The sequence below is a fragment of the Crocodylus siamensis genome, chromosome 2 (genome assembly GCF_052110815.1).
Source record: "Crocodylus siamensis isolate JL-2025a chromosome 2, ASM5211081v1, whole genome shotgun sequence".
Lineage (NCBI taxonomy): Eukaryota > Metazoa > Chordata > Crocodylia > Crocodylidae > Crocodylus > Crocodylus siamensis.
The window spans coordinates 137102903-137114882 of NC_143396.1; positions in this window are offsets into that span (position 1 = coordinate 137102903).

Genomic DNA, 11980 nt, shown 5'->3' on the forward strand with positions numbered 1-11980 from the left:
TTTAAAACGGAATAGTCATGTGAATTCACTTGCCCCACGTAAAGTCTACACACACTGTAATCTGTAACATATGCACAAGCGCACAGCACCTTCGCGCTGTGTGTCACTGGCGTGTTGTTGTTCTGGAAACCTGGAATAGACTCAAACAGTTGGCAACCCTATGCCCAGCACCCCCTAAGCTCTCACCTGTCCCTCTCCCCATCTTCTTCATGCCCCCCTACACATTGCCCTTCTTCATCTCCAACCAGCCCCAGCACCAGCCTCATCCCCTAAGCCAGGGGTTCCCAACCCCTCGGGCCACAGGCCGTGAAGGGTTGGCTGCCAGACTGGAAGTCCAGAAGTCACTGGCATACTGCAAACCGGAAGCCAACCCTTTTTTTATACTGAGTATAATAAAGGGTTGGCTGCCTGCCCACAGTATGCTGGTCTATAGTTTGTCAGTCCATGGTCACTTCCAGTCTGCAGTTTGCCAGTCCACAGCATAAAAAGGTTGGGAACCCCTGCCCTAAGCAGAGCCTCCTTGAAAGCTTGCAAAGAACAATTTTTCCAACTATTTAGTTGGTCTAATAAAAGGTATCACATCTACTGAAACAGCCTTCCTTGAGGCTTTCCTGGGGCAGAACTTGGCGGGAGGGATGATTTTTGAGGGTGTGAAAATTAAGCTCCAGCAATAAAACCCACCACTAAAGCACCAGCTTTCACTATCCAAATCAGTTGCATGGGTCCCTCACACAAGGTTTTGCATCTAACAGTGGGGTGAGAAAGTCGCTGACTTCAGACTCGCTCCCTATATTGTCCTCACGTAGCTCTTCTGGGATGGTGCCCAGATTGCTGGCTCCAGCACCGTTTGTCCCTCTAAGCAACAGAGGTGCATGTTTGGGGAATGAGGCTCTCATCTCAGAGGCCAGGAAGCAATCTCAATTGGAAAACCAGAGTCCTGGACCTGCCAAGGGACTGTTGTCTAGACCAGTGGTCTCCCAAGTGGGGTGTGTGCATCCCAGGGGGTGCACAAGACAATCCATTGGGGTGCGGGAAGAAAACATTAGAACTTCTATTTATATTTATATATACATATATTGGGGGTGCGTGCTCAAAAATTTTTTACTGTTAGGGGTGTGCGATCAAAAAAGTTTGGAGACCACTGGTCTAGACAGCCACTGCCTTTGAGAAGCTGGTGGAGTGCATAGATGAACGCTCATGTATCTGCAACATAAACACAGTTCCCCTTCACCTGCTGTGCCGGCAGAGAGATGCAGACCCCGGGGAAGGCACCAGGGGCTGTCACAGCTGGCAGACTATGCAGACCTGCCTACATGTGCAGAATTCTGCCAGTTGCCAGACAGTGACACAGGCCTCCTTTTGGTCAGGGAAGTCATGTTACTCTGCCACAGAATGAAGCTGTTCTTCCCCTGCAGGGAGCTCAGGATGAGAGCTGCACACAAGGTTGCTAGCAAAACTACATTATGTAGATCAGACCCTGAGCCTTAGGCCCTGCTTTCTATCTGGAATCAACTCTGCTCCCTCTGCTGGGGGGAATCTCACCTTGTCTGAAAAGGGGGTGAGTGCTCAGCTCCCCCTCCTCAGAGAGTGAGGGGGGAAACCTTTCTCCCACACTTTGGTGGATGTGTGAGGCAGAGTTTGGCTCTTCTGACTATCTTACAGAGGGACCCACTCTTGTAGATGACAGACACTATCTTTGCTAACAAACCACATTTGCTGTTGTGCACAATGGAGCTGTCAGCAGCAGCATCTGTGCTGAGGATTTTGTCTGCAGCTGGTGATGGTGTTGCTAAGACTTAAAATAACCTGGGGAGTTGCATTTCCTGCGTGTTACTTTAGATGTTATACACAATCTTGAACTGCACCCTTGCCAGCAGTCTTAGGATTAGGGACTTACAACAAGAAAATGTTGATGGGGGAGAACCTTGCATTTTCTATACAACTGATTCCGTGCAGTATATGCTGCATTTCTGCATCCTGCAAAGTTAATTGCCTGGACTTATAGAAGTCCCTGTCTAGCTAGCTCTGTGCTGTTTCTGGTCTCCTAACACCCACATTTCCCCTAACGCTTAAACATTAATCTAATCTGTAAATGAAACATTTAGAACACAGAAAACCTTAATTCTCACATTTCCTAAACTTCTAAGGACTTGCAACCTTAATCATATTATTTCAATGTAGTTGTATGTGTTTTTAAAGAAGAAAATCATAATCCCGACATGGCCTGTCCAGCTTATGAGCACCTGGCATGGGGTACGTCTGCATGCTTTTCTGGTCAATTTATATTTTTAACATGAAGCCAGGAACTGTCACTCCCGAATGAAACCAAATACAGAAGCTTCTCAGAAATGTGTATTGTAGCAGAAAAAATGTGGTTTAGAACCACACATGCCTTCTAGATGTACAGCATTTCACAGGGCATACCTTCAGTCCTTCAGTGGCACTGCCATGCAGAGAAACTCCACAGCCACTGAGGCTGCACATCTCTTGTGCTGGGCCATTTCCAGTCTGCCACCACACTGTTGTGTCACCAGCTCAGCAGGCAGCAGCCATTCCCTTCCTCCTACCCTCAGTGGTGGCTCCTAGGTCATAAGAAAAGTAGGGGCATTTAGGATGAAGGAGGCCTGCAGCTCTCCAAAGAAGGTAAGGGGAGAAAGAGTAGCATATCCAGATGAAATGTAGAGCATCAGGCTGGGAAGGAGGCAGATACCATGCACCAGGTAGTACAGGGAGGGGAAAGGACAGGAAAGCAGAGAAGAGAAACACATTGTATCAAAGCTACTAGGCAGCTGCTGGTGTCTGACCATTGCCAGTTATAACTCAAGTCAATGAGGAGATACACTCAGCAGTCAGATTTCAAGAGCTGACGCATAGCTCAAGTCTTTGATGTTCCTGATTCACACCACAGCCTTGAGCTTGCATCGTCCACACACCAGAGGAGACCTCATATTATCCACACAGTATTTCAGAAGGTTTTGGTTTTATCTCATATCAGAATGGAAATAGATTGTGAAACCTCAACATCTTTCACAAAACAGAAATGCTTTCCAGTCTTCCCTAGTCACCAAAGTGGAAATTGCAATGGAGACATGGCTCAGGCATTTTTACCCCTGCATCATCTACAGACATCCAAGCCACAGCTTCCACCTTTGCTCTGATGATGCACAGCCCCTGAGTCTAGCCTGCTACTGTGCATGTGGTATAGAAGGGGGTGAGGTGATACATAATACAGGAGAAATGGCAGGAACAGGAAAGGAAAGAAGGAATGAAGAGGCACAGCAAAGAGGAGAGAATTACTGGGTTGATACAGGGACCAGGTCAGAAGACAAATAGAGGGCACTACCAGAGGAAGTGTGCCCCAGCAGGTATAGCACAGAGATCAAGGAGATCTACATTCACTGATCTGCTCTGTCATAGACTCCCTTTATGACAACCCTGTAATCCAGATCCTGAAAGGTACTGAGGTGCTCAACTCTCTGTGGCTCCAACAGGAAATAGTTGCTCAAATATCTTTAAGAAATCTTGCCTCCCCGCAACAAGTGCCTCAGGGGGATATAGCCCTGCCTGCTTCAGGGGGGATAACTACAGTTACGACTGATACATGCAGATACTTGGGCTGTAGAAGCCAAGGGAAGCAAAGTGGTAAATGGGAGAGAAATACCAGCGTGTTCAAGGGAAAGGGGAGAGAAACATTGAGAGGCAGAAGAAACAGGAGAACAATGAGTCAGGGAAGAAACCTAGACCTAAAAGGAGGAAGAGAAGCTCCATTCTGATCACTTAAACTGGTTTATCTGTAACTTCTGTGCCTAGGCTTGCTGTCCAGCTGTGCTTTGTGTTCCCAGTGGAAATTAGATGCATGCAGGCTCCTAATACGCTTCTCTAGCAAAGAAAATAGGTTTGATCCTTGGATTGATTAACAGGAGAATAGCAAATGGGAGAAGGGAATTGATGTTATCTCTGCATCCAGGATTTGTGTGACCTAAACTAGATACTATGGCCAGTTCTGGTGTCACCACTTTAACAAACAAAGGATGAACAAGTTTGTCACTTTCAGGTTATTGTCTCCATTTTATCCATCGCTTAGTTTCTGTCTTTAAAATTGCAACAGAGATCTGGCTTGAATCTGAAAAGCCAGGGAAAAGGGAGGTCTTCTGGCAAAGATGGAACATATTATAATAGTTGGTATATCCTCTAACTTGAATAAAAAATGTCAGGAAATAGGCCTGTCATTTGACAAAGAGAGAGCATATTGTAATAACTGATATATCCTCTATTGAAGGGCTGTATCCTGCCCACACAAAGGGAGAGCTCAGTGATCTAATGGGCCTTTTCCTTTTCTGATTGCCATCAGCCCAGGTTTCCTTTTTGTATTCACTGATTGTTGCTAGATATTTAAGGTCCTACTCAGCGACTGATGGGACATCATCCTGTATTCTTACTGTTCTTTTGAAAGGTCTGGGCTAACTTCAAGGCCTAGCTACAGAGGGATGAACTAAGAGAGAAATCCAAGCTATATGATTAAGCTTCTTTTCTTTGAGGGCCATTAAAGTCTGGCTAGTACACCTCTGCTTAGGAGTATTTTTTGAGTGAGTGGATTTTCAAGATATTTCAAGATAACTGTTCCTATTGACTTCACTGGGACTTTTGTTATCACCATACATAGGGTTAGCGTTTTGTTCCATGTATGCAATGCGGTGACACAAATTTAAGTTAATGGGAAAGGACTTAAGCCAGTTCTGTGAGATTTTGAAAACCTCTTCCCTGAAAGTGTTTATTAGCCAATGAACAAAAAATGTTGTGCCTTTCAATATATGGACATCACTGATACCTTTATAGTTACTGTCATTGAAGCACTTTTGCCATCCGTGACAGCTCATTATTTGGGTTAACAAAAGATTCCACTTCAGTTTAATCTGAAAACAGCTGGTAAAACATCATAGAATTGTAGAAAATTAAGGTTGGAGGGGACCTCAGGAGGCCATCTAGTTCAACCCCCTGCTTAAACCAGGACCATCCCCAACTAGATCATTCCAGCCAGGGCTCTGTTGAGCCAGGCCTTAAAAATCTCCAAGGATTGAGATTCCACCACCTCTCTAGGTCAGTGTTTCCCAACCAGTGTGCCGCAGCACAAAAGTGAGCTGTCAGAAATGAACAGGTGTGCCATGGAATTTTGCCATGGCAATGAGCTACAATAGGTATGAGGATGGGGAATGCCTTAACAGGTGTGCTGCAGGAAATTTTTATTAATGTAGTGTGTCTTGGGCTGGAAAAGGTTGGGAAACACTGCACTAGGTAACTCATTCCAGTGCTTCACCACCCTTCTAGTGAGAGAGTTTTTCGTAATATCCAACCTAAACTTCCCTTGCTGCAACTTGGGACCATTGCTCCTTGTTCTGTCATCTGTCACCTCTAAGAACAGTCTAGCTCCATCTTCTTTAGAACCACCCTTCAGGTAGTTAAAGGTTGTTATCAAATTCCCCCTCAGTCTTCCTTTCTGCAGACTAAATAAGCCCAATTCCCTCAGCCTTTCCTAAGTCATGTGCCCCAGCCCCTCTAACCATTTTCGTTGCCTTCTGCTGGACTCTCCAACTTGTCCACATCCTTTCTGTAGTTGTCATCATAGAAGTTTAAGAATTGGTTCTTAAAGTAAAACTGGGAAAATGAACATTTCTCCATAGGACCTTTCATTTGGAGTCAAGGCCTAGTTCCCATGATCTGATGCATTTTTCAGCTTGTGCCTCGTGTCTTGTCCTTACCACTGTGACATGTAGTGATCTTGTCTACACATGCATTTATGCCAGCTTAAATTTATGGCACAGGAAATTATTGCACAGTAAGTGGAAATAGGCCATCTACATGTGCAAGCATTAAAGTGCATTAACACTGTTTGTAAACTGATTTGGGACTATTACTGTGCAACAAGTGCATTCCTACGCAGTAACTAATTGGGCATAAATCTGATACCTGCATATTCAAGGCTCTGTCCTTGGACAGAATGCTCAAATGCTCGAAGTATGGGGAAGAAGCAGGAGGAACTCGCCCTCCTCCTAGCTGTCACCAGCCCTGACATAGTGGGGATCACAGAAACGTGGTGGGACTCATCGCATGACTGGGCGGTGAGTGTCAAGGGCTATAGGCTATACAGGAGGGACAGGATAGGAAGGAAAGGTGGAGGAGTAGCACTCTACATCAAGGAGGAATATACTTCCTCGTCAATTAGCAAGAGGGTAGAGGGGGGGCACTCTGAGGTGCTCTGGGTTAGAGTAAAAGGCAGTCCAGGGGATAGAGACTTAACGGTGGGAGTCTACTATTGACCTCCCAACCAGGGAGAAGAGCTCGACCAGGAATTCTTAGGTCAGCTCACAGAGGCAGTGAGGGCTAAGGATGTGGTCATCATGGGGGACCTGAACTTCCCAGACATCTGCTGGGAAGAGCAGTCAGCCAAGTCTGACCGCTCACGTTGGTTCTTAGCCAGAGTGCAGGACCTCCATCTAACCCAGGAGGTGCACAGCCCCACCAGGGGAGACGCCTTGTTGGACCTGGTGCTGGCCACGGGTGACGACCTGGTGAGGGGGCTGCGGGTGATGGGCCACCTGGGAGACAGTGATCATCGCTTGCTGGAATTCACCATCCAGCCTAAGGTGGCAAAGGGCTGCAGCAAGGCAACAGCCCTAGACTTTAGGAGGGCTGACTTCAACAAGCTAAGGAGGATCATTGGGGAAGCACTGAGGACCCAGAGGGGAAGGGAGCCAGATGTCCAAGGTGAGTGGTTGCTCCTTAAGGAGACGATCCTCCATGCCCAAAGGGAGGTAATCCCAACAAGGGTCAAAGGGAGCAGGAGGGCACATAAACCCCCATGGCTCACTAGGAGCATCCGGGAATGTCTCCTTGCTAAAAGGGAGGCATACACCCAATGGAGGGATGGGGTCATCACCAAGAAGGACTATGTTACAGTCGCCCGAGGATGTAGGGGGGCAGTCAGGAAGGCCAAGGCAGAGATGGAGATAGGACTAGCTTCCCGGATTAAGGACAATAAGAAGTCCTTCTTCAAATACATAGGGGGTAAAAAGAGGGTCCCGGGTAATGTGGGGCCCCTGCAGGACATGATGGGCAACTTAGTCGTCATGCCAGATGACAAAGCTAACATATTTAACGATTTCTTTGCCTCTGTCTTCCTAAGTAGGGACCAGTTCAGCCACCTCCCTGCTGGGCCCCCCTCGGGCCCCAGGAGAGACACGCCTGGGCCAGGGGTTAGCGAGGAGTTAGTTAGGGTACTTCTGGAGAGGCTGGACGTGTTCAAGTCCGCTGGTCCGGACGATCTTCACCCTAGGGTTCTACAGGAACTGGCCGAGGTCATTGTGGGACCCCTGGCGCGGCTCTATGAGCACTCGTGGTGCTCTGGTGAGGTGCCAGAGGACTGGAAGAGGGCCAATGTGGTCCCTATCTTCAAAAAGGGAAAAAAAGAGGACCCGGGAAATTACAGGCCAGTTAGTCTTACCTCAATCCCGGGTAAGCTCTTTGAAAAAATTATCCTGGCACACATCCAGGAGGGCCTTGCGGGGGAATGCATGCTCAGGGGCAACCAACATGGGTTCATCAGTGGCAGGTCTTGTCAGACCAACCTGGTGGCCTTTTACGATCAGGTCACCAAATCGTTAGACGCAGGGGTTGCTGTGGATGTAGTCTTTCTGGACTTCCGGAAGGCTTTCGACACTGTCTCTCACCCTGTCCTCATCAAAAAGCTGGGAGACTGTGGTGTCGATGCCCACACAGTCAAATGGGTCGCCAACTGGTTGGAGGGCCGCACCCAGAGGGTGGTAGTGGATGGGTTCTTCTCGACCTGGAAGGACGTGGGCAGTGGGGTTCCGCAGGGCTCGGTCCTCGGGCCCGCACTGTTCAACATCTTCATCAGTGACTTGGATGAGGGGGTAGAAAGCACCCTGTTCAAGTTTGCTGATGACACTAAGATGTGGGGGGATGTGGGTGCACTAGAAGGGTGCAATAGGCTACAAGCTGACCTTGACAGGTTGCAACGGTGGGCGGATGAGAATAGGATGGGGTTTAACACTGATAAGTGCAAGGTGTTGCACATGGGGAGGAAGAACCGGCACCACACTTACAGGTTGGGGAACTCCCCTCTTGCCAGCACGGAGACGGAAAAGGATCTTGGAGTTGTCATTGACTCCACGATGAACATGGGCCGGCAGTGTGGGGAGGCAGTCAAGAAGGCCAACCGTACCCTGTCATGCATCCACAGATGCATCTCGAGCAGGTCCAGGGAGGTGATCCTCCCCCTCTATGCGGCACTGGTCAGGCCGCAGCTGGAGTACTGCGTCCAGTTCTGGGCGCCACACTTCAAGAGGGACGTGGACGATATGGAAAGAGTTCAGAGGAGGGCCACTCGTATGATCAGGGGTCAGCAGGGCAGGCCTTATGAGGAGAGGCTACGGGACCTGAACCTGTTTAGCCTCCACAAGAGAAGGTTAAGGGGGGACCTTGTGGCCTGCTACAAACTGGTCAGGGGGGATCAGCAGGTATTGGGGGAGTCCCTGTTCCCCCGTGTGCTGCCAGGAGTGACCAGGAATAACGGTCACAAGCTGGCGGAGGGTAGGTTTAGATTAGATATTAGGAGGCGCTACTTCACAGTCAGGGCGGCTAGGGCCTGGAACCGGCTTCCAGGGGAAGTGGTGCAGGCTCCTAGCCTGGGGATTTTTAAAAGGAAGTTAGATGAGCACCTTGCCGGGGTCATCTGACCCCGGTGCTCTTTCCTGCCAAGGCAGGGGGTCGGACTAGATGATCTACCTAGGTCCCTTCCGACTCTAGCTACTGTGAAACTATGAAACTATGACCCATAATGTTCAACATCTTCATTAACGATGTGGGCACTGGAGTCAGGAGTGGACTGGCCAAGTTCGCCGATGACACCAAACTTTGGGGCAAAGCATCCACGCCAGAAGATAGGCAGGTGATCCAGGCTGACCTGGACAAGCTCAGCAAATGGGCAGACGAGAACCTCATGGTGTTTAACACCGATAAATGCAAGGTTCTCCACCTTGGGAGGAAAAACCTTCAGCACCCTTATAGGCTCGGCAGTGCTACGTTGGTTAGCACTACAGAAGAAAAAGACTTGGGGGTCATCATTGACCACAAGATGAACATGAGCCTGCAATGCGATGCTGCGGCTAGTAAAGCGACCAAAATGCTGGCGTGCATCCATAGATGCTTCTCGAGCAAATCCCGGGACGTCATTCTCCCCTTGTACTCAGCCTTGGTGAGGCCGCAGCTGGAGTACTGCGTCCAGTTTTGGGCTCCACAATTCAAAAAGGATGTGGAGAAGCTTGAGAGAGTCCAGAGGAGAGCCACGCGCATGATCAGAGATCAGGAAAACAGATCTTACGATGACAGGCTGAGAGCCACGGGACTCTTTAGCCTGGAAAAGCGCAGGCTCAGGGGTGATCTGATGGCCACCTATAAGTTTATCGGGGTGACCACCAGGATCTGGGGGAACATCTGTTCACCAGAGCGCCCCAAGGGATGACGAGGTCGAACGGTCACAAACTCCTGCAAGACCGTTTCAGGCTGGACATAAGGAAGAATTTCTTTTCTGTCCGAGCCCCCAAGGTCTGGAACAGTCTGCCATCGGAGGTGGTTCAAGCACCTACATTGAACATGTTCAAGAGTAAATTGGATGCTTATCTTGCTGGGATCCTATGACCCCAGCTGACTTCCTGCCCTTTGGGCAGGGGGCTAGACTCGATGATCTCCTGAGGTCCCTTCCACCCCTAATGTCTAATGTCTAATGTCTATGATGCAGGTATCAAATTTATGCTCAAGTCAGTGTAAGTCACCATATGCACATGTAGACACACAGTAACTTTGCTTATTGCATAATAAATGCACACATGTAGACGCGCCCAGTTAGTAGGTAGTACATCCTGTTAATGCTTATGTGGTTTATTTTTGTTACTCAGATTAATTTGTCATTATGCGAAGTATGTGAAAATACAATGTGTCCAGTAAATACGATTGTTATAAAGCCTTCAAATATATTTTCAGCAATAAAATGGACATTAAAGCTTATCAGTCAAGTATTTTCACACAGGTTTGTAATCATCATTTGAACAGACCAATACAAAGTTGTTATTTTCCTGTATATTAGGCCCCAGTCTTTACTGGGGAGTGATTAAAGGAGCTAAAACTCTTTAAAATGTTATCCCTAAAAATGTAGAAGGGTCAAGGCAGTTCTGTATATGCAAAAATGTCTGTATGCTCGTATTTTCCCTTACCTATCCCAGTCTATGCCAACATTTTCAGCTTCTGCCATTTATTTTGCATCTTTCACTGACGTACAACTATTTCCAGCAGTCTCTACCACTAAGTAATATTTCACTGAGTAATTAGTTTTTTCCTACATTCATTTTAAATGAATGCATTATCACTATCTTTTAATTACATATTTAGCTTTATGTCTTGAATGCTTATGTATTCCTATGTTTTACAGTACTATCTTGAGGTCCCAGCTGACCCAGACTACGGTGATTCCCTTCTTCCTTACTAAGAGGCCAAAAGTATATTCTCAATCTCACCCTAGAACAGTGCTCATGGAGTGCATAAAGTTTTATCTCATGTCTTCTGCTAAAAAATCAGTTTGCCCATTCATATAGGATTTCGAGAGGAAACTGGATAAGCATTGGTCAGGGTTGATTTAGGAATAGCATTTCTGCATTTCTGATGGGGGTTGGACCAGCTGACCTTTTGAGGCCCCTTTGAACCCTATGGCGACCTATACATGTGCTCAGGGGTGGAGGCAGGGTGTTTTAATTAGAGTGGTTCCCAGAGAGCTGCTCTAATTAAAATGCATATCAAGCACCTGCAGGTTTAAAAATGGCTGCAGGATCCTTTATCTAAATTTCATTCATCAAGGTTTAGATAAAGGGCCCCAACAGCCATTTTTAAATGTGTGGTGGTTTATACACATGACAGCGAAGCCACATTGGAGCAGTCTTATTAGAACACAGAGCAGAGTCGATTAATCAAGTCTGTGCTGACGTATTTGAATTAGAACGGAAACCAGCACACGTATAGGCAGCCTATGATTCCATGATTCAGCTACAGTGTTGGGTCTCATTCTGTTCTTAGTGAGAACAAATCAAAACTAATTTCATAGTCTTTTTTTTCTGCAGGACTCTTTTTCCAGTCTCCATTAGAACTCACTCTTGACAAGAGTGGCTCACAGGGCCCATGGTCTGGGCTGTGTGGGGTATTGTAGCCGTGGACTCTTGAACCACCTGAAATTCATCAGGACACATAGTGGGAATTTTCAGGGTTTCAAGTGGGAATTTTCAAGTACTACTGTTGGCTCAAGATAGGCAAGTCAGTTCTGAAAGAGGGAAAAGACACTGACTTCTAAAGGCACAGGAAGAGACGGCCATCTCTGCCCCCACATGGTTGCCACCCTTTATGTCCTCTGACCACAGGCAGAATGCTCTAGTCCAAACCCAATTTGCAGCTCTCTTGCCTTTTGGGACTGAGAGGTTCTGAGGAATTTTAATAGTATTTACTCCAGTCCAAAGTAGATTCTAGTAACACTACCATTTACCTGCTTTGGTATGGTATCTTTGCAAAGCAACAATGTTTCCACATTTCTAGTAAGCAGGGATCTCTGTCCCAGCACTGTGACACCCTTTACCTGTCTGTCTGGGGAAAAGTTCTTTGCAAGCTTTCAGGCACAAACACCCTTCCTCGGGCATAGGGAGACTCTGCTGAAGTTATGCGTTCTCCAAGGTAGAAAAGAAACGAATTTACAACAAGCATGTCTGTAAAAATGCAAATGAGTGGAAGTTGGGAAGACAATGGGTAGAGATAGAAGGGGAGGAAGGGAAGGGAGGGAAATGTGTGAAGGAATGCAAGTGGTCAGCTGGAAGCGGGTTACCTGGGGTGTCAGATAACAATCTTGCTCATAAAGTGTCTTTATTTTCTC